The following is a 27215-nucleotide window of genomic DNA, read 5'->3' on the forward strand; positions in this document are numbered from 1 at the left end:
GCTTTTCTGAAATCCCTGGTGATCTTCAGCTCTCATTTATTTGCGAGGCACTCACATGTTGATTAGAAGCTCTATGGCCATTATCAAAGCTTGTCAGATGATCCAACAGATGCTATGTGTTCAACTGGGAGATTCCCAACTTATTCTGTTTCTTTTGGGAATAATCTATCAATCTCCTTCCTGGGGTTATAAACTTGACTACCAGTATATTTTGTGCCTGGTGGAAGAAAGTGGTTGGTAATGTCATTGTTCTCTACATAACATTCACTCAGTCTCCTATTTTCAGCTGTATCTGATGTCCCCAAATAGTCCCTCTGGTTGAACCTTCCCAGTGTACCTCCAATCATTCAGTCTTCTGCTGGGGTGTAGGAGCAATAGACACCTGGTTGTGTGAAGTAAGGGGAGTGGATTTAGGCTAAACTGGCTACATAATTTGCAGGACCCAGTGCAGTGCAAAATTAAAATGTCAACCCATTTGCTCAAAACTTATTAAGAACTTTCATGATGGCACCAGGAGAGCATTAAACTGTATGTGGGAGCCTCCTAAGTATGGGACCCTGTGCAAGCACACGGGGTACATGCCATGAAGCCATCCCTGCATGTAGGTGTCTAACTACTCTGAACAGAAATTTCAAAAGTAATTTCCCTATATACGATCCCTCCTGTACTCTCATTCTTCAGAGGTGCCCCATGCTTCTGGTGCCTAAGTTTACCTTGATTCTAGGACAAATTCAGCTTGCTTCTTGGTGTTCCTTTCCTCTTCTAAGGCTCTCTCTTCACAGCAATCAATTTTCATGTTGTTTTAGTGATCCTTCTGCATTTGAAATTGCAAAATTGTGTTGACATCTTTCATATGTTGTCTTCAGCTCTTGTTCTACAAGTCCTTATAGGTTTTTGTTTTCTTGTTGCAAATCTGCTTTCCTTTGTTGTACTATAGTTTGGGGAGAAAGCTGAAATAAGCACTTTTCTTACATCTGCCATGTTTAATAGGAAATCTGAATTTTAGTTTTATATTTCTCACAAAATCATTTCCCCTTTACTCCATTGACTTTTTAAATAGACTAATACTTTCTGTAAGGATCAAATTCTTCATTAAGTTAATAAATTATTATTTTTAAATATTTTAATAGAGTACCTTAATTTTAATAAGCAGTAATAAAATAATTTAATAATAACTGCTCACTTGTTTTGAACATTAAGCCAAGTTAGTTTTTAGGCTCATGTACTTTCTATACGAAAATGCATTATTTAAACATTCAACAAATATGTATTGAGTACATCCTATGGGCCAGGTACTGCTCTGAATGCCTGATTATACTAAATAGGTATAAAATAAAACTGTATTTGGTGGTCTTGGAACTAGAATGGATCCTGGAGAAAACTGAGTTAAGTGGAATGAAAATTAAGCCCAGAGAGATTACTAGATTATGAACTTTAAGAAGTTGTTAGTTACCTCACATCAGTAAATTAATAACATATAGTATTTGTTTCTTACTCATGTTTTAAAAGATAAAGCAAAATTTAATATATGAAACAGTAGATGACATACATCTTATTTGTTATAAAAACTCTGATACAGTTAACCTGTGAAAATGGGGAACTCTCAGACATTTTGAACATTAAAGAAAGCAAATAATTTTAAAAGACAAATGTAGGAGCAAAAGTGTACTTTATTCTATACAAATGAATCAAATAAAGGCTGTTCACTAATAATCTAAGAATCTTTGCCTTAGGAAAGTCCTCACCACTGACAGTATTTTCTAATGTAACTCACTTGGAGCAGCAGTGGTATCCTGAATGTGACTTTGGTCAGGAGGTCTGGAAAAGACTTCAGCAAGAGAAAGACTGGGAAGAAACTAGAGCCAATTCATTACTAATGAAGGTTAGGGGCTTTCAAAGCAGCACTTTTTCATGGGTGGCCTCAGAAGGAAGCTGGAAATAAAATTTCAGTTTGTCTCTTATCAATGCCTTCTTGCTAATAGATAAAATGAGTCTAAGAGGCATGCATTAGAACTCCTAGAATCTCTTGAAAGCAAAAAGCAATTAATAATTTTCAGAATCCTTTGCCATCTTTTTGTATTTATTGCCTCACTAAACAATGGCAAGAGAGTTGCCAGACTTTATTAAATATCTGTGTTGCACCAGAAGGTGTGCTAAATGCCTTTCTTCCACTGTTCTGTTTGGAATTCACAGTAACAGTCCTGCAATGTTTATGGATGGAAGAATAAGTCTCATATGTATTAAATAACCTATTCAAAATTAAAGTGTAAGTGAGGAAGTCAGACTTTTGAACACAGTTTTTTGCATTTTTTTAAAATTTCAAAGCCTATACAGAGATTATGATTATTAGATTAGATTAATTGGTACATATCATGATTTGTTTGATGTTTATATTAATGTCTAATCTGTTAATAGATTATGGGAAAGAGTGAGATGAAGAAATTAATGTTATCAATAAAGGTGGTTATATCAAACAGTACTATATAAAAAGGACTGAGAACTCAGTGTAAAGACATTCACAGGACCCTCTGATACCAGTGGATTTCATCTGAATTCTGATAGCAGATCATGAAACATGATATGATAAATGCTTAAGTGTAACACAACATATAACAAAACTGTATTGCAAACCATTCTTAATTTTCTTTACTAATCATGATCTAAAGCTAACCCAAACTAAGCTAAAATAAACTCTGCATTCTTACTGCAGGAAATAGCATTACCCCCCCCACCAAGCATCACATATTCAATAAAATACACCTTAGAGAAAACACTGTATATGCATTTTAAGACTTCTCTTCCTATTCAAATGCATATAAAAATTTAGAAGCTTAAAAACATCCTATTTCTTAGTATAAACCTCTGATTTAAAAAAAACCTGTGCCCTTCAAACCAGCAGAAGTTACAAAATTTATCAAGGAAACTACTGGAATATAAGATGGTCACTCATAAGAAGTAAAGAGCAAATTGAATGTAAATTAGTTTTTTTCTTGCACTTCCCTTTCTCTTTTAATTTCTCAAGAGAATATTCTCTTGTTTAGAAAAATTTTTAAGTTAATCAGAGAACCTAGTTTGTGTGTGTACGTTTGGTGTATGTCTGCATGCCTGGCTCAATTATTTATTTTTCTCCATTAATAATAAGAAATTAAAATATATGGATTTAGAGCAAAAGAAAAGTATATGGACTACAAATTTCCTAGGAGAAGAGGAAGGAGGAAGAGAAAAGAAAGGAGGGCAGGAAGAAAGAAAAGTAGTAAGGAAGGAGGAAGAAAGCATTTTGGCTCACTGGCATCAGCAAAATATATACATAACTAAGGCTATATCTGTGTGAACTTCAAGAAAGCTAGAGCACTTAGTACTAGCAGACAGACAAGTACTCTGTGGGCCTTAAAACTAGTAAGCCCATGCCCAGACAGTTCTTTACCTGATGTCAGAAGATATGAGAGTCCTGGGTCAAAGACTGAGGGCTTTATTATGCACTGCCCAGAATGCGTAGGTTCCCCTTGTCTCCCAAGTCTTGCCAAGATGATACGGATCGATCCACGTGGATGCTGTGTGCACAGTGCTTTTACGTTACAGCTGAGAAGCCCTGGGCTTAGGAAACCTCTAATTATGCAGTAAGCAAACCTGTGTGACCTCTGCTCCTTAAGGGAACATTACCTTAATTATACTGGGAAGTATGCAAACCTACCCTATGCTCCAAAGGAGACTCTATCTCTGTTTTCCCAGGTGGTAGCTATACAAACATTCTTGGAAAGATAGTCCAGAAGAAAAAGGCATACAGGACATGTAGAAACATGATACATCTATGAAAATGATCTCCTGATGAACACCTAGGGGTGCTATACTAGTCTGAGCTTGGATTAGTAATCACTTCGTAGGGCCGGCCCTGTTCAGAAATTTGTCAACTTGTCAGCTGCACCTTCTCAACTGTTCTTTAATGTGTAAGTGATGTGCAAGATGATGGCCAGAGTAGGGAGGACTCCTCCCTGCCCTGCTTCTTATGGCTTAATAATCGGTAATCTGATTAGCAACAGAATACTCCATTACAAAATAGATAAATTATTTTGATTGGACTTCATTCTTCCTCAAGTCTGGCTGAAGTTCATTTCTCTACATTTCATATAGTATATATAAAATGAGGGATTTGACTAGAAGATTCTTGAGGTCCTTTCTGGTTGTATATGTTATGTATATAAATGTGTTATATGTGTATGGTTATCTGGGAATAACAAAGTCAACTTTCCACAGGAGTGGGCAGTTAACCTAAATGTGAAGTGAGCAAAGTATGAACTGTGGCAGGGTTTCTCAATCTTGGCACTCCTGGCATTGGGGCCTGGGTATTCCGTGTTGTTGGAGCCTATCCTGTGCACTTAGGATGTTTAATGCATAGAATGCTTTTGTTACAGCTGAGGACTCACCAGGGCCAGTCACATATCCCACCCCTAGCTGTGACAATCAAAGTGTCTCCAGACTTTGGCAGATGTGCCCCAAGGGCAAGGTCACCCTACCTGGAGAACTTCTAACTACAGGAACCAGAAGAGCTCAGTTTAAAGTACACAAGCCCCACTCCTCTCCAGCTGATTGTTGCAAGGTGGGCATACTGGCCCATTATTGACAATCTGAAAACTTTTCAACAGAAGTCAATTCAAGATAGTTTTAAATCTTAAAGCAGAATTTCAAAATACTAGTACCTAAGTGCCTCTCCTATATTATTTCTAGAGCATGACAGTGATGAAGATGAGCCAGTCGAGGGTTTCCAGTAACTTCTGAGCTGGACCATCTCCAGCATAGGAACTGAAATTTTCTTGTAAGTGCATGTCTCAGATAGGTCATTTCTGAGTACTGGCCAGAAGGAATAGGAGTGTGTAGGGTACTGGAAGTATGCAAAACAGTTTGAAATTATGGGGAGGAGTCACCCAGAAAAGGAATGAGGTAATGCTTTTAGATTGATATGTGTGTCTTTCACGAACTCTCCCTAATTTGCTCTACTCTGTTCGCAGTTTTACCATGGTGTTGCCAGAGAGCAAACCCACCATGTCCTGACTCCCCATGAGAATATCAGACTCGGAACAAAGACTCATCCAGCAACCCTATGTACTATTTTCTAGTTTATCTGCTTGAGAGATTAGATATACAATCTACTAGAAATAACCATCTTTATAAAATCCATCCTTTTGAAACATTTAACTCCTTTATACTAAAATTTTCCTTTCTCTCTTTTATTTTATACTATCAAATTAACATCTCTGAGTCAATTCTCCAAAAATAATTATTTTTAATTTAAAAGCCTTTTATTAATAATACCACACTCATGGAAAACAGAGCAATAGAAAAGCCATTCTTAAGATGATATTTCCCCTGTTTAGGTGAAAAGCATGCTGAATGTGTCTGTTCTACTAGGAATATAGTAATTAAGAATTATAGTTACTTTGCTGTGTAGTAATAGTAACTAATTATAATATATAGCAATTAAAAATAACAATTACTTTTCATTACAAAACAAAGAATTCAGAATTATTCAAGGGACATAATACCATGTTGCAATCAAAAGAACTGGTCAGAGGAAAGTGAAAGCTTTGGATTTTAGGGTGACAGACTGAGGTGATACTTCCACCAGTCATTCATAACTTGCCTTGTATTCCAGAAATCATTTCACTGACTTGGAACCCTCAAAGTCCAGTTTTGACAAGACTAACTCTCAAAAGTGTGAGAAGACAGTGATAGCAGAGTCTAGCAGTTTAAAAGTTATATGCTCGGGAAATATTTCAAAGGGTGTTAGACTGAATAAAGAAGTCTACCGTCTTTATGATGCCAATGAATCTAAACTTCACAACATGATATCTTTGGATGCCAAGGTGTGTATTTTGTAATCCAGTGACCAAAAAATGTTTCAAAAAGCTTCACCCTCTCAATTCTTCTTAGTAAGAGATGGAGTTGTAAGCATAAATGTGAAGTAGAGGAAGTTTTGCTCAGCTCCCTGAGGCCAATATTTCTTTTGTGTCACCCACTGCACTCTCTACTAAGCCTTCAGTTATCTCACATTTACTCCCAAATCCATTCTTAGGAAATGGTCTGGTACTTAAAATTTAGGGTGTGTTTGAGTCAAGATGTTGATGTATCAAGTAAGCCTTATCTCTGACGATGGAATAAATGGCTATTTCTTGTTACAGAAATTTCAAGCATCAGCTCTGAGATAAAGCAATAACCTGCCAGGTAAGAAGAAATTCTGTCTTTGGTGTTGTAATCACAATATGTAGATGGCATGAAAAAGTTCCTAATGCTCAAGAAACAATAGTCCTATTATGCTTGCATCTATGTCAAACTCTTACATAGCTTGGCTCAGCCTAGGAAGCATCCTGCCTTTATCAGTAATATGCTTTAACCTGAACCTTTGGCTTTGAATGAAAGGAAGCATACACATAAAACCAAGACAGCACCCCAGAGGGTGTTTAGGCACATGGCCAATGACTCATGGAAACTTTGAGTTCTATTGACTAGCTACTGTGCTTCATTCATTCCTCTTCTTTACCCTTATCTCAAGTTCTCAAAGACTTCTTGGAAAATTTCACCAGTGTTAAAAGTCTTTCCAAAACTTTGCAGAAAAAGTTCATCAGTTGGGGATTGAGTTTTTATCCAGGACCAAGAACTAGTTTAACAAAGTAGAATTGGGAAGACAGTGGGAGTAGAAATAAAAGTTGCTTGAAAATTATAACACACGGTTACACCTAACTCAAGATCAAGGTTACAGATAATGTTTTGATTCATTTGCTATCCACCAGATCTGCATCAGCACTGGAAGGAGAATAATGTGCCTAGTTTTTTCCAAATCTAATGGCCCTCACTTATGCATGGCCATAGCTGGCACAAGGAAAATACTCATTTGCTTCATGCCCACAAAACTCTAGAAGTAGCGAGTTATCCATGGTTGTCCTACTCCTTTGCTCAATTTCAGGTACTGATACCATGGTTCAAACCTCTGCAACAGTCACCTGATATATCACATTTTAGTACTCCATCTACTTCTCCCCCACTCAACCCACCAGACAGACACACCAGTTGGATCTTTGAGGCTGGGAACACTGTAGTCCTCAAATGAGTCCCACAAGCTGCCAATCCTATAGCCTCTCTTCCCATGTCCTGTAACTGGAAGAGTTTGCAAGAATAAAGCACATAGTAACTTGAGCTTTTGTGAGGGTAAACAAAACAGTTTTAATGCCTGTGTTTTATAGTCTTCTACTTCCCGAGAAGAGAAGAGCAATTCTGTATGATTCTTTTATCCAAGCCTCAATCTCTGGAAGGACTGACCTATCTGTACTGTAACTCCTTTCTAAATAAAGCACCCCTCAGTGATCTAGCACCATAAGAATTTTCTCAGTCTAGGACTTGGTTATATTTCAAAGAGGAGGTCTGTAATATCTACAACAATTTATTTGAGTACAGGAGTAACTTTTTATGTAGCTTACAGCATTAACAAAATAATTTTAAATCTTTATTTTTCATTGGTTATTCCCCGAAGAACTTGTCAGACTCTGACAATCCTGACAGAGGCTGACATTAAGACTAGAAGTTAGGTGAAAAGAAGAGACTTACTTTTACATATATTTACATGTACCGCTAATTGAACAACTCCAAGGCTACCATTCACATCACATTCCACGTGCCACGTGGTCTAACGCGGCAACCTTGTACATGGTTCTCACACTATTTATTTTATTTGTTTTTGTAAGAGAAAAAGAAAAAAAACAGTCACAAAGTGTATGGTGTGTGTGTGTTGTATTCACTGGAGATAGGTTTTGAGGAAGATCAAAAAAAAAAAATCTGGTTGTTAACTAAACTATAAGCTCCATGACAGAAGAGTTTTATCTTTTATATTTGCTGATTAATCTTAAGCACTTAGACTTATTCCTGACACACAACAGACCCTCAATAAGTATTCACTGAATGAATAAAACTTTATGTTTCCTTCTCCATCATAGACAACTGAAAGTAATACTGCCCAGTTACTGTCTGTGTCTTGAAAAAATCTAATTTACTCTACATTATCTTAGCAACAAAAGACATTTTGACAAAGAATTAATTTTACTAACAATTTATGAGGCCTCTAATTTATGTGGCTGCTAGCTACTGTCCTAGGTGCTTTCCCATAAGTTATTTGATTTGATTTCCCCAATAACTGCAATAGAAGTATAGTTATGCATGTTTTTACCTATAAAGAAACAGCGCTAAAAAGACTTAGTTACTTGCTTAAGGTAACATATAATACATAGCAAAATGGGAATCAAAATATTGCTCTTTTGACTTCAAGTCCAGTGGTTTATTCACTCTATTGAAATGTTTTAATTTTTAGGTAGAAATTAAATAATTTTGTTCTGTGACATACTTCATTATATTATATATTCGAAATTCATTTCCCATATTGTAATAAGAGAAACTCTTTATATCAGAGAAGACACTAAGGATACTTTCAGTGTTGGCCCTAAACTTTTCTACTTTACCCTTCTTCCACTCAACTGAAATGCATTTTCAGACTGGAGTGGTTCCAGTGCAGATCTGCAGTTCCTAAGAACAGAAAGGAGAGGCCGGGCCTGGGGTGGATACAGAGAGGGATGGGGTGAAGGAGGATCGACATGGGCATTTTATGAGCTGGCTGTCAAAGCACAGGTCAGACCTAAGAGTACTTTGAAGCAAACCTGTTTATAATAACAACAGAGGCACATTAAGAATTCTTTTATGATCATAAAAGTTTGAAGCTGGGTTTCTACACTGCAACAAGTATCTGCTTAGTTTGGTTCCTGATTACACTCAGAAAGAATGTGACCCATAGTTGGGAACAGAGCAATTCTGAAACGGAGGATAGAGGAGTAGCAGTGATTTTGAAATATGATTATGTGTTTCTAATTCAAGATACAAAACATTTTTTAGTCATTAGGAAAAAGTATAGAAAAGCTCTATTAAAAGGGAAATGCTAAGCTTTATTTCAAAAACCTTATTATGATAGTTCTTATAATAAAATAGACAAAGAAAAACCATATACTTTGAATTTTCTGATACTGGCAAAGTTACAAATGAAATGTGAGCATTGGGCCTCAATGAAAATGTTTCTCCACTGTGAGAATTTCCTGAATTACAGAGGCAAATTTAGATGGTTTATCAGTCACACACACTCTGTACTTCCTTTAATCACTTATCTTTCTGTCCTGTAATTATTGGTTTATTTGTCTGTCTTTCATCATTAAATGTGTAGTAAATGAATCAATGAATAAATGCAACACAATGATGTAGCTGAATATGTTGCTTTCTTAGAGAACTGTGATTTAATATTTGATTAGCCCATGCTAGATCAGATCATCTATATTATAAACGTGTCTCATGGTTTCTAATAAATATTGTTTTCTAGGTTTTTTTCCATTCTTAATTGTTAGCAATGATGATATTCTTTTTCTAGACCAAACCAAAAGGTGAAGATTTCATTTTATAACAGTAATAAGCAAAGGATGAGCAATAACGACCTTTTCTTCTAGACCAGTGGTTCTCAAACTTTAGTATGTATTGGCATCAAGTGGAGGGACAATAAAAACCACGAAGGGCCCTGGCTGGTGCAGCTAAGTTGGTCGGAGCACCTTCCCACAGCCAAAAGGTCCTGGGTTTGATTCCTGGTCAGGACACATGCCCAGGTTGAGGGTTCAATCCCCAGTTGGGGTGTGTATGACAAGGCAGCCAATTGTTGTTTCTCTCCCATATCCATGTTTCTCTCTCTCTCTCCCCCGCCTCCTTCTAAATGCAATAAAAAAAAAATGTCCTCAGGTGAGGATAAAAAAAATGAAGAAGAAAAACACAGAAGAATAGGCTGGAGGAAGAGGTGGGTCTGGTCTTTGTATTTTACCAAATCCCTAGGTGATCCTGATAACTAGCCAAAGTTTGAGAGAAAACACCTCTCCCTACTCCCAATATCCTGAACTGGTAGAGACCCAACAAAAGAACAAAAGACACCTACATGAAGGAATAAATAGTGCTACCTGACACGTATATCATGGGTCTTTCACAGGCCCTTTGCCATCAAGAGCCAATCAGAAGCTGGTTGAGTAAGAACAAAAATATGAATTGTTTAGAGGGCATTTTTACTAAGTTGATACATGCCTATGTTCCCCACAGAATCTTTTTCTTTAAATGAAATCTTATGTGGACTCTGGATTTTTAACACTGAGTAATACCTGTACTTTCCTGTTGGAAATGAATGTGGTCAACACTGAAGCAGAATTCAGCCCCTTGTCCACTAACTGCCTCTTTGCCTTTTATAGTGGCTTTTAAGAACTTTCCATGAGATTCCTAAGGTGTGTTGGAGTACAATTTTAAAACCATCAATACTGTTTAACACCTTTCCCTGTCATATCCTCCTGGATTCTTTTTGGTGGATAGAGTCAGTGCTGACGTGATAAATCATGAAAATCCAACGTATACCTGATTCTCACATTTAGAAAGGCACCTACAAGCCAGGAAACTCATGCCAGACTTACTAAAAGAAAAGGCAAGATGAAATTCTTGGCTTAGGTTTGCCTCTCGACAGGGGGGGGAAAAAAGCATGAAGAGCAACAACAGTGAAACGCCAGGCAGACGAGTTTTCATCCTGAGGTTGTCAGCTTGGCTTCCTATTCTCCTCTTCCTGTTTCAGGAGACGCGTGTCTTTTTCAAGGGGAAAGCAAAGACAGAAGGTTCCTGGTATTATTCCATGCACCGTCATTTGATCCCATACTCTAAGAGAATGAGAACTTGACTTTTTAAAAAATTGTTCAAGTACAGTTTTCTGCCTTTTCCCTCCACCCCTCATCACCACCCCAGCCCTCTCCACCTCCCTCCTCCATTTCCACCCGCCTCCTTGTTTATTGTCCACATGGCCTTTATAATTGTTCCTGTAAACTCTTCACCCTTTTCCCTCATTATGCCCTCCCCTATCCCTTCTGATCACTGTCAGCCTGTCCTCAATTTCAATGTCTTTGACTATATTTTGCTTGCTTGTCCATTTTGTTGATTAGGTTCCTGTTAATGGTGAGATCAAGAGCTTGACTTTCTAATTGATCATTGAGATTGGCTCATTCTTGCCTTATTGGTTGCAATCATTTTAACCATAAGTTATTTTTTCTTTATTTATGGGTCTTGAGGAAACTTCTACATTTCAATTTACCTGATATTGGTTATTAATCAAGCTGCATAAGCTCTAAAAACAGAAAACAAATGCATATTTCATAGAAGTCTATCTACTTTATTTCCAAAGGAATCTCACAGGTAAAATGAAGACCCGATACAGTTTTTATTTTTAATATTCACCCATGTTGCAAAGGAACCCAGATGAGAAGTGCAAGCATTAAAATAAGACAGAATTCTTCTGCAGCAAACCTGCAACTACTCCTTTCGTATCCCACACGACAATCTCCCTTTTACAATTAACTCATAGGATTAAGTTGCTACAGGATAAGCTCCTTAAATCCACTTCCCAGAAAACAATTGTTAGAAGGTTCCAAAACCAATCCATAATTCTTCTACTTGGGAAGCGGGAAGAAATTCTACTTTTCCTTTATGGGAAGCATCTCAGAATCCTCCTGGGAGAAAGACAAGTAGATGATGTATCAAGACTTTTACCTCTGTGTTCTATACTGCTTTATTGGCATTCCTAATAAAAAATTTGTTCAACTGGCTGAACTTAGAGATATTTATGGGAGAAAATTCTCTCTTGCTTCAACAAGAACAGAGAAAGAGAAAAAGGCAAATTTCTTAATTGTATGAAAATATACAGGGTAAAGTCAAGTATTCGTGTATTTAGAAATTGGTGGGAACAGGTAACAAGATGTGTACTTAGCTGTTTTCCGCCTCCCGTAACTGTAGACCATGGGCCCGTGTCCACGTGCCCATTGCAAGGAGCAGTTTGTTGTCCTTGCGCAGACCCCGATTTTGTGCTAGCCAGTGTCAAGTTTTCACTTTCAGAGCAGCACCAAAAGTTTAGTCTTTAGATTCACAAGTGCCATGGACTTTCAGAAATTTCATCTTCACTGGTTGCCACACCCAGACTCACAAAGTTAAAAGGAGCTTGGTATTGAAATTGGTTTTTATATCATGTCACAAGTTTTGCCTCATTTTGATTTTTCTGCACAACATAAATATAAAAAGCAGTGAGCAAGATAAAGAAAATAAATGTGATTGAGCTTGATATTAGGCTAAATGGTCTTTTATATAAAAATTAAGAAAATAAAAAATGGGACTTCCGCCAAGATGGAGGTATAGATGGATGTGCCGTACCTTCTCACACAACCAAGTTTAGGGACAACTAAATAAGAGCATCAGAAAACACAACCAGAACACGGAAAATTGAACTTTTTGGAAGTCCGGTAACAACAAATTCTTCAGCCCGACCGGTAAGGGGCGAAACCGGCGTCTCGTGAGGGGTTGCACAGGACTCTGGTCGGACGGACCCAGGCGCGGAATCCAGACTCGCGAATCCAGACTCACGGGTTCCAAACCCAGGATTGGACCCAGGATTGGACCTAGCAACCCACCGGGTGAGCGACTGCTGAGGAGACAGTGGGGAGGCAGGGCTGCGTGTTGACTGCGGTTGCCTATCTGTGGGCGAGCGGCCAGGCGAGGGAGTGGGCGCTTGGACCGGGCCCGGCGGTCCCCGTGGCTTGTGGCAGTAGAGGGCGCCGCCATATCCCCGCTCTGACCACGCCCCCACATACAGCGTCACAACCCAGTGACCTGGGAGTCCAAGGCGCCCTTCTCCCGCTTAAAGGGCCAGAACAGACCAAAATGTCGCAGAAAGACCTCAGAGCCCCAGAGATAAATCTAAGCGACGAAGAAATAGCAAAACTCTCAGACGCACAGTTTAAAACACTGGTCATCAGCTTCCTCACAGATCTGGTGGATTATAGCCACAAATTAGAGAAACATATGAAGGCTAAACTAAGGGAAATGAATGGAATTCCACAGAAAACCCATAGAGATGAAAAGGAAACTGGGACTCAATTCAATGAAGTGGCCCAGAAGAAAGCAAATAATGGACAAACAGAAAAGAGTCAAGGAGCAAGAATTCAAAGAAATGAGGAGAGTCTTAGGAACCTCCAGGACATCTTTAAACGCTCCAATATCCGAATTATAGGGGTACCAGAAGGGGGAAAGACACAACCACCAGTGGAAAAATTATTTGAACAAATAATAAAAGAAAATTTCCCCAATCTGGCAAAGGAAATAGACTTCCAAGAAATCCAAGAAGCTCAGAGAGTACCAAAAAAGTTGGACTCAAGAAGAAACACACCAAGGCATATCATAATTACATTAGCCAAAATTAAAATGAAGGAGAGAATCCTAGAAGCAGCAAGAGCTAAGGGGACAATCACCTACAAAGGAGTCCCCATCAGACTGTCAGCAGATTTCTCAAAAGAGACCTTACAGGCAAGAAGGGGCTGGAAAGAAATATTCCAAGTCATGAAATCTAAAGACCTACAACCAAGATTGCTCTATCCAGCAAAACTTTCATTTAGAATGGAAGGACAGATAAGGTGCTTCTCAGATAAGATCAAATTCAAGGAGTTCATCATCACCAAGCCCTTATTATATGAAATGTTAAAGGGACTTATCTAAGAAAAAGAAGTTAAAGAAACATGAACAGTGAAAGAACAACAAGCTCACAGTTATTAACAACCACACCTAAAACGAAAGCAAACTAAAAGAACAGCTAGATCAGGAGTGGAAACATAGAAATGAAGATCTCAAGGAGGGTTAGCAACAGGGGAGTGGGAGGAGGAGATGGGGGGAGGAGGTACAGAAAATAAGTAGCATAGACAGTAGATAGAAAATAGATGGGGGGGCAAGAATAGCATGGGAAATATAGAACCTAAAGGTCTTGGGACACATGGACATAAACTAAAGGGGGGTAATGGTGGGGATGGGGGGCAGGGTGGAGGGGAATGAAGGGGGGAATAGAACAACTGTAACAGCATAATCAATTTAAAAAAATAAATTAAAAAAAAAGAAAATAAAAAATGAACTCAGGTCAAATTTTTTACTTTTAGCATAAGAATACTGATGAGAAAAAGTTTTGCTTCCAACATGAGAAAATATAAACATCAAACAGCCCCTTGTTATGATTCAACTCCCAGGTTTTTAATGGTCTGAATGTACTTCATGCAGAAGAAATCCTCAAGGTTCTTATAAGTTGAATTTTGACTAACCTAGAATGTTAAATATAACTGAATGCCTTAACCATGATGAGGAAAGAAGATTAACCTAAAATTCTTGGGATATGGCCTAAAAAAATCAGTTGGGAGAAAAGCTTCATCTATAGTTATCAGTACTTACCAGCTTCAGACATGGGACAAAATGTAGTTAATTCTACTAGAGTCTCAGTGTTTATACCAGTGTCTCTTCAAAATGGGAACACTAAATTATTATTTACTGCCTTGCTACAAGGCCTCAGAAATCTGAAAATATTTCCAGTTCCACTGGAATAAGTTACAGGCATTTCCTAAATGCCAATTTCTCTGTTCGAAGCAGTGATAGCAAAGAATGTCATGTTCTTATGAAAATCACCTACCCTATAGGGAACGGAGAAAGACCTTTTTAAGGGAGCAGATATGAACTTTCTGGATTAGAACATTACAAACCGTGGTCCTGGTTAGGTCCTTCTTCTAGCTCAGTCTTTCACACGGTGGCAGCTCAGCTCAAATCCCAAATGATGAGGATTATACTGCTAGCTCTTTCTCTGTCTTTATCTCTATCACCTCTGTATACATCTCTCTCTCTGTTTCTCTCCCTCCCTCCTAGCAAAGATAAATTTAAAGAGGTTTTATGGTTAATTTTATGACTTGACTAGGCTACAGTGTGCCCAAACATTATTCTGGGTGTTCCTGTGATGGTGTTTTTGAATGAGATTAACACTTAAACTGGTGGACATTGAGTAAAGCAGATTGCTCTCTATAATGTGGATGAGTCTTGACAAATAAGTTGAAGGCTTCAATGGAACAAAAAATTCATTTTCCAAAAGCAAAAGAGAATTCTCCAGCAAAATGTTTTAGACTTCATCTGTGGCATTGGCTTTTCTGGGTTTCCAGGTTGCCAGTCCACCCTGCAGATTCTTGACTTTCTAAGTCCCCATAATCACATAAGTCAATTCCTTATACTAAATCAATCTCTTTCCATATATATACACATGTATATATTCATACATGTGTATATGCACATGTATATGCATATATACATATACATGTGTATATATGTACATGTACACATGACACCATTTTTTTCAGACCACAAGATGCACCTAGGTTTTAGAGGAGAAAAATATTTAAAAATTTTTTGAATAAAAAAATGTGGTAAAATATTTAATAATGTAAATAACATAATATTTCACCGATGTAAATGTAAAGCTACATTTGGACTATGTATATGTCCAGAAGGTATCCAGTCATGTAATATAAAAAATAGAGACATTTATTAAAGAAAATACAAGAAACATTGTCACAGAACAATGGCACCTCAGTCCCCTTCAAAATAGGTACCTGAGAACCTCGCACAGTTCCAATTACCATTAGCTACCCTGTCATATTTTCCTGAATCTCATCAACAGTGTGAAATCTCTTCCCTTTCAAATGTGACTTTAGTTTTGGGAAAGGCTGGAAGTCTCAGGGCACTGAATCTGGGCTGCAGGGGGCTGAGTCACCTAGGTGATTTAATGTTTTGCCAAAAACCTCTGCACTAGATATTGATGCATCGTTAGGCTCATTGTCATTGTGAAGCAGCTAATTAGCAGTTGCCCATTGCTGCAGCCTCCTGAATTATCCAAATACCAGTAGTTCTTGCAGATGAATGTTCAAACTTAACACAAAATTTGATGCAGATTTGTTGCTCTACTTGCCCAGTCATTTTGAATGTGACAGCCACACAGTACATATGTTCACTCAGTGGCATCTAGTGCCCCCACTGACTAGTTCAGTGAAGTTGTCATTGTTCATGCATGCACATTCCACTCCAGTCTTTGGCTGCCAGGTTACCCTGATGTCATGCAAACCATTCATGTTATATTAACAATGGCTGGACTTTTTCCAGACAGACCTAATATATATGTGCATATATATATCTCATATATGTATAGCACACAGCTCTATATATATGTAAAGAGAGACTGTATACACACACATACTCTCTATACACACATACACACATATATGTATGGGTATAGCACATGTCTCCTTAACTTAGATAAATGGAGTCAGCTTTATCCTCTAATAGCACTGTCTACAAATTCCTCAGAAAGCCCTCAAGGTAACTCCACTTCTGCTTTCACTGAATGTGGTTCACATCTTACATCATTATATTATTTTCATCCTCTGACGTGAATTAGATTTCTTGCGAAGTATTTAGATTTCTTGAGTTTTAGAGAAAACAAACATGTTCATTAAGAAGTGGGCTAGGGACTCCCCCTCTCCCCCATAGACAGGACCCAGTACAAGAAGAACGTGAATAGTTCCACGGGACAGTGCCCTACACTGAGCATACAATGGAGAAGTAATTTCTTTCCTCTGTGCCAAAAGAACCAGGTCCTTGCTAAAGCTTCTTCAGCCAGCTGAATACCCAGGACCCTCTTAACATGGAGCTTATACTAGACATCATTATATCAAATGACAAAACGTCCCAGATGTTATAAAGAACCATACAAATGTTATTGTTATTATTAAGATCATTGACCTTCAGATTGGTAGATGTTGCTGAGAGGAGCATTTTTCGTTTGTTCAAGTATAAAGACCGGTACAGACTACAGCCATATGAGACCTTTTCTCTCATTCCTATTATACCTCCTTCTGATCTTATTGCTAGCTTTTTTATTTTTACTTCATGGGCTCTTAAAGCTTGCTCTCCCAGCCAGCCCCAGAATAGCTGGGTGTCCATCTCTAAACATTTGTCTTTCAAATGATGAACTGAAGAACAATCCAGGACTTTTGGGTTGAAAGAATCATTCCTCTCCATTTAAGAGTCATAGATGATAGAGAGAGAGAAAAAAGGGCAGGAGGGAGCCTGTTCAGAATAGAAACCCGAAATCACAATGAGTAATAACAATAAAATTTGAGGTGCTTAGAATTATTTTTTTATCCTTAAAACAACATTTCACATTCTCCTCTCATGTGGAAGTGATGGAAAAAGACAATACTTTTCCTAAAGGATTGTTTTAGCTCATAAAACACTGGGTGGTCTCTGGTTGTCTTCGTAAAAATTGGCAGCTGATCGTGAAAATACATCCTTATCAGAGAGCTGAAATGACAGCTGGCTTCTGTCCTTAGCATCCAACTCTCAGAGAAGCCGAGGAAGTTTGGAAAGATTGTATCTGCCCATACTACAGGAGAAACGTTTTCCAGAAATGAAATACACCTTTCAGTAAGTCCTGTGTACGCCTGCATTTCTAGCAAGGCTGTTAACATGCAGTTTCCTCTCTGTTGCCCTCCTCAACCACATCTACCAGAGAGATTTTATGTTACTATTAAAAATTTTTAAAGGAAATGTTAAAAAAACTGATTTGTTATTATCCATATTCCTTGGAAGGACAATGAGCTAGAAAACATATATAAAATGTTTAACTGTAAAATAACTTCCTCTCTGAAATCTCCTTTAGGAAAAGCCACATTCATTGATGCCATAAAATAACTTTGTATTATATCGCCTTGTTTTCTTTCTTTCTTTTTTCCTTTGGAGGGAAAAAAAAGCTATTTTCTTTTGAATGGGACAGTGGAAGTTGTTATGTGTCTCCTGCTTGAAGATTTCCCACGTTATAATGAAACCCTCATCACCGAATGTCCTATCAACCAATTATTTGAGTCCAGCCTTTACATTAAAATATAGTTAAGATATAACGTGTTAGTTATACAAACGGGAATTTGCCAGATTCCTCAATAAAAAAGCCCCCATGTCATAAAAATATCCTTTCCCTAATCAAAACATCACCTGAATGAAGTCATCATGTTTAGCCTGATTGCATTTCCCTCATATATGTGCAGCTGCATTTGCCTCTCCATAAATGTCATTTGATTATGAGAAAATAAACAGGAAGGGACTCAAAGGGAGTCAGTACAGGGCCTGCTTGTTTACCTGTGGCAGCTTTCTCAGCTGAAGAACAAATGTCATGCAAATGGTGCACCAGCAATGAGCTGCCAATCACCCTGGCTTGGCATTCAAGATGATTTGCTAAATCATTTAAAGAGACATGCTTTACTAAATGAAAAAATATCAGAGGCAAGGGCCTGTGTTTAAACACGGTGCTGAGTTATTATCCCAGTAGGCTGGAATGAAATGAAGACATCTTCCAATTAAAGCTTGCAGATGAACCCAGACAAACCCCCCTTTTTTCATAAAGACGGGCAGATTATGATGGGGAAGGAACAGCGACAGAGGCTTTCATTACACGCTGATTATGGTGATAAAATTCCCAGTGCTGTGTGTCTGCGGGCCCAACTTCACATTTGAAGGTTTTTAATATAATTTCCTTAGGGTGAAATGCTGAAGATTTATTAAACTTTATGAAGGGCTTACAGATCCAATTTAAGAGGACATATCATAGGGCAAAACTGACAGACGATAAAATACATTCCAACTATAAGAGAAAAAAAAGCAAGGAGAAAGTTGAGCCGTGAAACTGTTTTGAAACATTTTTTGTTGGTGGTGGTGTTCAAGGGAAATCAATCACTTCCCCCACTGTTGCAGCCTTGTTGCTTCACTGAAGTTCTCTTTATGCTTTTTACAGAAGGGGGTTATTCAGGCCACAGACGGGATGCTTGGACAGCTTACCAAATTTAAATCACCAAAATCATTTTGAGGTGGTTGATGCATAAAAATTCTCTACATGTATAGCTTTTCTGCAACGAAGCTGGCATAATGCTCTTTATTCCAGAATGGTACCATTAAGGCATTATACTGATAAGGATGCAGATGTGTTGGCTCTAACCATTTTCATACAGACAGACTCTGGTTAGAAACACAGACTTGGCAACTTCTACTGGTTCTTCTTCATTTTTTTAAAAGTTGCAAAAACACTCATGGAGATTATGTCTGTATAATTTTTAGCATGGTCTTATGAGACTATGCTTATGAGTTTGCGTAGAATTTTTATACAGGGTAATGAGTAGGAGAGGATGGGCTTCCACCGGAGAGGGAGGAAATGTTTTCTGGGTAGTGACAATGATTAGATAACTCACAAGCATTGCTCATCACTCAAAACAAGGTGCAGGTAAGAAAGCAGCCACAAGAAACCGCTGTCCTCTGGAGCCTTTATCTGGGAGGGCCTGATCCCTGACATTTTTCTAAATGGCTCTGTAGATAATATTTCTTGGGTCAGAGTTTTTTCGAGGACTTCTGTCCCTCCTCCCTCCCTCCCTTCCTTTATTCCCTTCTTCCTTTCTCTAGCTTTCTTAGGTTTAATTCACATAGCATAAAACTTACCTGTTTAAAGCATATAATTTAATGCTTTTAGTAAATTTAGAGAGTTGCACAGTCAATTTTTTGTACATTTTTATCACCTCAAAAAGATCCACCGTGGCTGTTTGCAATCAATATGAGTTTCCACCCCGAAGCCTCAGGCAACCTCTAATCTGCTTGACTTCATATAAATGGAATCATACTATATGTAGTTCTGCCCAGATCTTTTAACCATTTCAGGGCTAGACACAGATCTCGCACTGGAACTTTGTGGGGACTTGATTTACACTCAAACCAGGCTGGAAAACAGGTCAGGTCAAAGCAGAATCAGCCTGGTGGGGAAATGCCTTCTTAAGTAGTCTGCTAATAGTTACTAGAGTGGTGGGATTAAAGCACCTCTGATTTGGGGGGGGGGGAGAATTTTGGGTACAATTTTAAAAAGTCATAGTTCCTGTAAGTAATACATTATATTTTATAAAAATACTTTGCTTCTCATGAGAAATAAAGCTTTGTCTTCATTGATTTTTGTGCTACACTCTTGCACAGCTCCTAGAAAAAGGAGATAAACTCCAGGGGAAAAGGTGAAAGGGACAGGAAACAAAATGTAACACATGAGCCTAGCTTGGATACTGAATCAAAGGAAATAAAATACTATAATGATATAATTACATATAATTAGTGAAATTTTAATACCAAGTGTTATCGGAAATAGTATTATATAGATCCTGAATTTGATCACTGCACTGAGAATGTCTTTGTTCCTAAGAAAAATATGCCCAAAGCATTTGGGGCAAAAGGATGTGATGTCCAAATATATACAAATATATAAATAAATAATATACAAATATGTATATGAGGTATGTCTAGAAAAATTCCAGTCATTGTTAATGTAACGAAAACTGTTTGCAAGACATCAGTATAACTTGATATCCTAGGAGAGTGGACTGGAATGCACATATGTGAACAGTGATGACTTCACTGTGCCAGTCAGTGGGGTGGTCACAATGCTCATTGAGTGAGCATGTGTACTGTGTGGCTGTCACATTCAAAATGACTGAGTGAGTAGAGCAACAAAACTGCATCCAATTTTGTATTAAGCTTGAACATTCCTTTGCGGAAACTATTGGGATGATTCAGACGGCTGCAGCTATGGGCAACTGATGATTGGCAGCTTCATCACAGCAACACACCCACTCATACATTACATCTCATGCAGTTTTTGGGAAAACATCAAATCACCCAGGTGACTCAGCCCCTCTACAGCCCACATTTGGTGCCCAGATTTAGTGCCCAGTGACTTCTGGCTTTTCCCCAAACTAAAATCGCCTTTGAAAGGGAAGAGATTTCAGACTGTCAATGAAATTCAGGAAAATATGATGGGGCAGCTGATGGCAATTGGGAGAACTATGGGAGGTCCCAAGGTCCTCCTTTGGACTGAGGCACCATTGTCCTGTGCACAATGTTTCTTGTGTCTTCTATCTTCTTCAGTAAATGTCTATTTTTCACTGTACATAGCTGGATACTTTCTGGATAGACCTTGAATGTTATATATACATATATACATATACCAGTATGTGGGTAAAGGGTATACTAGGATATTCTTTGTTTTATTCTTGCAACTCCTCTGTAAATTTTAAGTTATTTCAAGAAAAAAGTTTAAAAACATGGTATTGGCACAGCTGTGGTAATAGTAATTACAAAATGGAAAAAGTAAACCCTACCTATTTTGTCTGCTCCTTTCCTCAGGATGAAGTGTTAATAGATTCCTTGTTAATTTGACTAATAATAGTTATATAAGTATGCCTTTTATTGTATAACAAATGGTATTTGAAATTATATGACACAAAATAATGATCGATAGCAATGGAGATATTTTCTATTATTTCCTCAACCATTTATTTTCATCATTTGGTAAATATTTCATGTGCGATTTATTCTTATTTGGTTGTTTTTATATTCATTTTTTTTACCCTTGTTGCTGCCACATTCAGAGTGGGGGAAAAGTAGGTTTAAAGTTGAGAGTTCATGAAATACAGAGTTTATCCTTGTATTATTATTCATTAAGTATTGTGCTATTTTCCATACAAACAACAGTTTATCTACTTTTGCCCACTGTGAATATTCTGGGAAGAATGTGGTTCCAATCAGCGTTGCTTCTCTCATTTCCTTTTCATTTCTAATTATAACTGGAAAGTGCTTCCTTGGCCATCAGCATGAACTTTTCTGCTCCCTATACATACTTTCCATATTCCTCTGTTGTGTTTTAGAACAAAAGACTAGGCAACAGTTGAGTTTTGCAATACACAGCTCTTTAAAAATTCTCTCATTTAAGTTTCATTTCTTGGGCATCATATTTGTACACAATCCCTTAAGGTACTTTGGGAACTGGCAACATTGTTATTGAATAATTTGATAAAATTATGAAACATCCGCCAGAGGCATGCTGGAACAAAAAGGGGACAGGGCAGTGTGTCTTTCCTTGAGCATCCATGCAAAGGAGTTTCCCAGTATGCAATTCCTCTAGGCACCTAGAAACACATCCTGGTCTCCACTGTTCACAGAATCCCTTCCTAGATCAGAGGCTTCACCAGCTCGTGAATTATTGCACTCTCCCTTCCAGGGGCCCAAAGATCTCTTTGTAATTATAAAGCACAGCTTTATTATAATAATGAAGTTAAAATATGGAAGACTCATGGGAACACACATGTTAAGTTTGTAATAACTTGGATTCTCAAGTAGAAAATTTGTTAAACCATTGGCTAATGGAACCAAAAGAAATCTTTGAGATATGAACGGACATTCAATTTCTAGAGTGATGCACTGGTTTTCTCAGAGTTGAGGGTAAACTGAAGAAAAAAAGCATAAGGGTTGTGAAAGAAAAATTTAAATGGCAGAGAAAGGAGATGAAGATAGAAAGCAGTGGAACAAAAAAATGAAAGAAGTTCATTTTATATGGGGAATTGTGAAGTGACATTTAAATTCTGAGAGTGAGAGATAAAGTGGAATTGAAAGATGATATTGAGAATTAGAGAAGTACCAAATAGAGTGTTTTGCCCTTTACGGATGAGTATGAATGAATTTTAAGAGACTAAATGCAAACAAATATTTATTGAAACCTATTATGTGCAAGGCATTCTGCCAGGTGCTGTATTATAGCAAGATGAATCAAACATGATTTCTCAATAGAAAGGCATTCAAAAGATGGGGAGACAGAGAACTCTCCAACAAGGAGAGTTCATGCCATTTAGGGTAGAGAGAAGAATAAGGAAAAAGTTAATGGAAGCTTATGTCTTTGGGCTAGAACTAAAGGACAAGTGAGGTCACAATAATTGCAGGGGCAGTCTGTGGGTGCATCCATTCCCTCTAGACTTAACAGCATGAGCAACAGAACACTGATAAGGAGTTAGGAATCTTCCAGAACCAAACAAAATTCCAGTTAGGTTAGTATACAGATTTTATGTCAACCAGTACTGGGAAATAAGACTGCCCTATGTTGAAGGAGTTTGTAGTATGGTAGGTAATGAAGAACACTGGATATTGACTTTGGTTGTACAGTCAGACAGTGAACAATGTGGGGTTACCTCCCTTGAAGTGGGAAATTTGCTTGTGACTTTTGACTTCAATTATCATTCAGTGTCTCCAGGGCACTGGTTCCAGGACCCCACAGATACCAAAATCTGTGGGCGCTCAAGTCCCTCATATAAGAATGGCATAGAACAATTCATACAGATGGCTCTCTGCCTTCCCAGATTCCCAATTGCAGATTGAAAATGCTGTTTCTGTACCAAAGTTTGTTGAATCATAAGTGTGAAACCTGAGCATGCAGAGGGACAACTGTATGTTTATCGAAAAATTTCACATGTGAGGGAACCCATGCAGTTCCACCCCATATTGTTTGAGTCAAATGCCTTTGCTTGTTTGTGTTTTATTTTACACAAAGACTGTATGTGAATAAGAGTTGAAACAGTGAATAGAAAGGAAGGAGTAAAGGGAAGGGTGAGGGGTAAAAAGGACAAGAACCAGAAAGCCATCCAGGTGAGACAAATGAGAGCTGAGTTTAAACTAGGGCAATGGATTCAAGACACACAAGAAAAGGGGACTGAACTTAGACAACTGATTGGATAAGGAGAGAGATTAGGAAAAGGTTCAGTTTGCAGATTTTCTATAAAAAAAAATAATTGGAAATCAAAAAATTTTTTGATTTATTTAGCAAATAGATATTTAGCATCTAGTTTGGACCATACTAAATGTTCTGTGGGTAAAATAAATTATACAGATCTGCACTCAAGGAAATTATAGCCTATAGTCATGATAAAATAAGACACATAAAAGCATTGTACAAAATAGAATAAGTTTTGTTACAAAGGTAAACATCCAGTTCTATAAGGCTTTATGAAGAGAAGGGATCATTTCTTAAGTGAGAGGGCAGTACTGTAAAAAGATTTGGGGAAGAAGGGGCTTTGGACAATGCCAGGAAAGAAGAAAACAATTTTGACAGACTGAAACTGTAGTGAGTGATTGCCCTGACCAGTGTGGCTCTTTTGGCTGAGTGGCATCTTGCAAAGCAAAAGGTCACCAGTTCCATTCCCTGTCAGGTCACATGCTTGGGTTTACAGGCCCAGTCCCTGGTTGGGGTGCACAAAAAATGCAGCCAATTAATGTTTCTCTCACGCATTGAAGTTTATCCCCCTCTCTTTCTCCCTCCCTTGCCTTATCTGTAACAATAAATAAATGAAGTCTAGGAAAAACTAAATACAATTGTAGCGAGTGATAGAAGGGAAAAAAATAGACTTATCTGGGAATATTTCAGGAAAGGTACAGACTGGTGGGCAATCCCTATCTCTGTCCCTCTGTGCTTCTCCCTCTCATGCCTTCTGCCTGGTCTGAACTGGGTTATATGGTTACAGGTAGAAAGTCCCTTTCCCCTCATCTTAATCTTTATCCTCATATCTCATATAGCTAGTGTTAGAATTAGCTAAAACAAGTAAAGGCCTTCCATAAATTCAGAACAAAACACCAGAGAAATATGTATAAAATATAAATATAAGTGAGTAAGGCTGGCTTTCATTATAAGCTTACAAATACTCTGAATGTAGCTACACAACTTATCATTAAAGATAGTCACTATCAGAAGACTTCTCATAACTCCAAAAGAAAGATGAGATATTTCATTTCACTAAAAAAATAAAATGTTCCTGAACTCATTCTGCTATAGAAATTGTGTTGTTATTTGGGATCTCCTGCAAAGTTTGAAAATCTGGTAGGTGAAAACTGATACTTAGCTTCTGAATCAAAACAAAACAAAACAAAACAAAATCCTACAGCGGGCTTTTGTAAGTCATGTCTGTTCACAAGGTCATAAACTGAAAAGCCACAATGTGAAGTTCAAATCAGAACCAACTCAAGTTTAAGGCCCAGACAGTGTTATAATGAATCTGAGTCATCTGGAAGACTAAGTTTTCAAGAAGCTACTTTCAGCCTTGGGCAAAGATTTCAGGACTAAATAAAACAATATCATGTATATCCTATAACAAAGAGTATCATGAGGCTTGTGTGCTATTTCTGACCTGGTTTCTCAGTGAACCAACTCTAAAGGAAGAAAAAATAACCAGTGAGGAAAAAGGATTGGAATTAAGCAATGTTCACTTACTCATCTTCAAAGGAATTTGAATGGTCCTTCCCGAAGCATAGGGCAGCCTCAGAAGAAAGCTAAGGGTTGATGCTTCTGCACTGATAACCCAAAGTCGCACTCCTGGGAGATGGCCTGCAGAAGGCCAAGTGCTCCGGGTTAATTGTATTCTCCAGTAGTGATCTCTGTGATCTGGGAAATGTTCTCTCTGCTTTTCCCTTCAGCCTTGAAAACCACTAGCTGCTTATTTTCCCCTGTTCCAGAGATTACCACTGGATTTTTCAATGAATGGTGTTATTATTTACAATGTGGGTGAAGAACAGAATATATAGTATTTTTGTTCCTAGTGCAGAGGTTTATTAAAGGAACAGTGGCCAGGAGAAGACATGGCCAAAGGTCTGCTGTTCATGGTCCCCAGCTGCCAAGTGCTCCCCACATCTTGCCTGGTTTCCAGGGTGCCTACTTGAATTGTGCCAACCAGTAGACAAAGGAAAAATTTAACTGTATGCACAGGGACTGACTGATAGCAAATGGTATGACCAGTTGATATTCTCCCTGATTTTTATTCCATTTTAAACAGTTAGAGAGGTTCCTTGTCACTGAATTAAAAAAATTTATATGGTCCTTCATCATTGAAGGAGACAGAATAAATTATTTGGATAAGGAGGAAAATGATTTCTTTCTAGTGTTTTATCCAATAATATCATGCCATGTATACAATACACAATAGTGTCAACAGTAGAGAAACAGTAGAGACTTTCATTTTAGATGATCATACATAGGTGCTTTTCCTATTAGTAAATTTACTAGGTATTTCCTAGTACACAATTCCTATTAACAATCCCAATAGCTGCTGCAGGGGGAGGTAGGAGGAACCAGATCCAAACAAATCACATACTAAGTTTACACTGTACAGTTCAGAATTCTTGGCCATGGCTGAGCCACATGATGGACCAAGCCTATTTCACTTAGATATTGAATATCAGAACCACGCTCAGAGCCTAGGGAGCAATATGCCAAATTCTAGTTAACAGCTAACAGTAACAGACAAACCTGCAACATTCCAAAACAGAAAAACTAAAAGTTGCCATGATTTATAAGTTATTTCTTGCTTCTATGAGCAGCTATTCCTAAAGGGAGTCTTATCTTGATACTATCCCCTAGCCCTCCCTCCACATTCTTCATTTTTCTTTTAGTCTGTAGCCTTGGCCAAGAAGTCTGCTGTGCATTAGCCTTTGATTGACTGCTCTCAGTGCTTTCCATCTCCTGGTCTACGCTAGTGAGTATTGATTCTCAGTATTGGACTCTCCCTTCATGTCCCATACTGGGCCCTGTTAAGTCTGTAATATATTCTTTCTGCAATGCAACACTTTCAGTTGCCTGAGTATAAGCAGAAGAAGCACAGAGTCACAGAATCTCAGAGTTAAAAAGAATCTTACCATTAATTTGGCTTAACTTCATCATTTTACAAATGATGAAACTGAAGCCTTAGAGGGGTTAAGAGACTTGCATGTGATCAAGATTAATCCAGTACTAAGAGTGAAGGATGGAGGACTCAAACCCACGGATTCTGTTTGCAAGTCAGCCATGTACTTTACTACCTTGCCCAGCGTCCATCTCCTAGGATACTGAGGCTGACTAATGAAGTAAACCCATCATCCTATGGGCTTGGCTGTAATCAAGAGACATATCAAGGAGGAACTCCAGAATAGAACATTATATATTAGAGGAAATTCAATTGTTTAAGATTTCTAGATGCCAGTAAAATGATACAAGATTTAAAACATTATTACTGTCACCCAAGAGATTTCCTTTTAGGCAATCAGATTTCTTACGGCTGGCCAATAATTCTCTTGCACATGTCTAATGGCTTAGAAAATCCAATTCCTTATTAATTTGCTCTCCTTTACTTGGAGAATATAGCAACATGCCCAAGAGAGTTAGAGAGAGGTATATGCTTGGTTGGAAATGGAAGACAAGAAGGATATGGACAATTGTTTCACATTTGGCTCATCTGGCAGTCATTTTTCATTAGCCTACCCTGTTCAACCATTCTTCACATTCTCTGTGTTGATGTTTCCCTGGGCTAGGGGGAGACAAGGGACCTTTCTGACCTCTACTCCTGCATCAGCCAGACTCC

Source organism: Artibeus jamaicensis, unplaced genomic scaffold, assembly GCF_021234435.1.
Source record: "Artibeus jamaicensis isolate MK-2021 breed Jamaican fruit bat unplaced genomic scaffold, CSHL_Jam_final scaffold_1964, whole genome shotgun sequence".
NCBI lineage: Eukaryota > Metazoa > Chordata > Mammalia > Chiroptera > Phyllostomidae > Artibeus > Artibeus jamaicensis.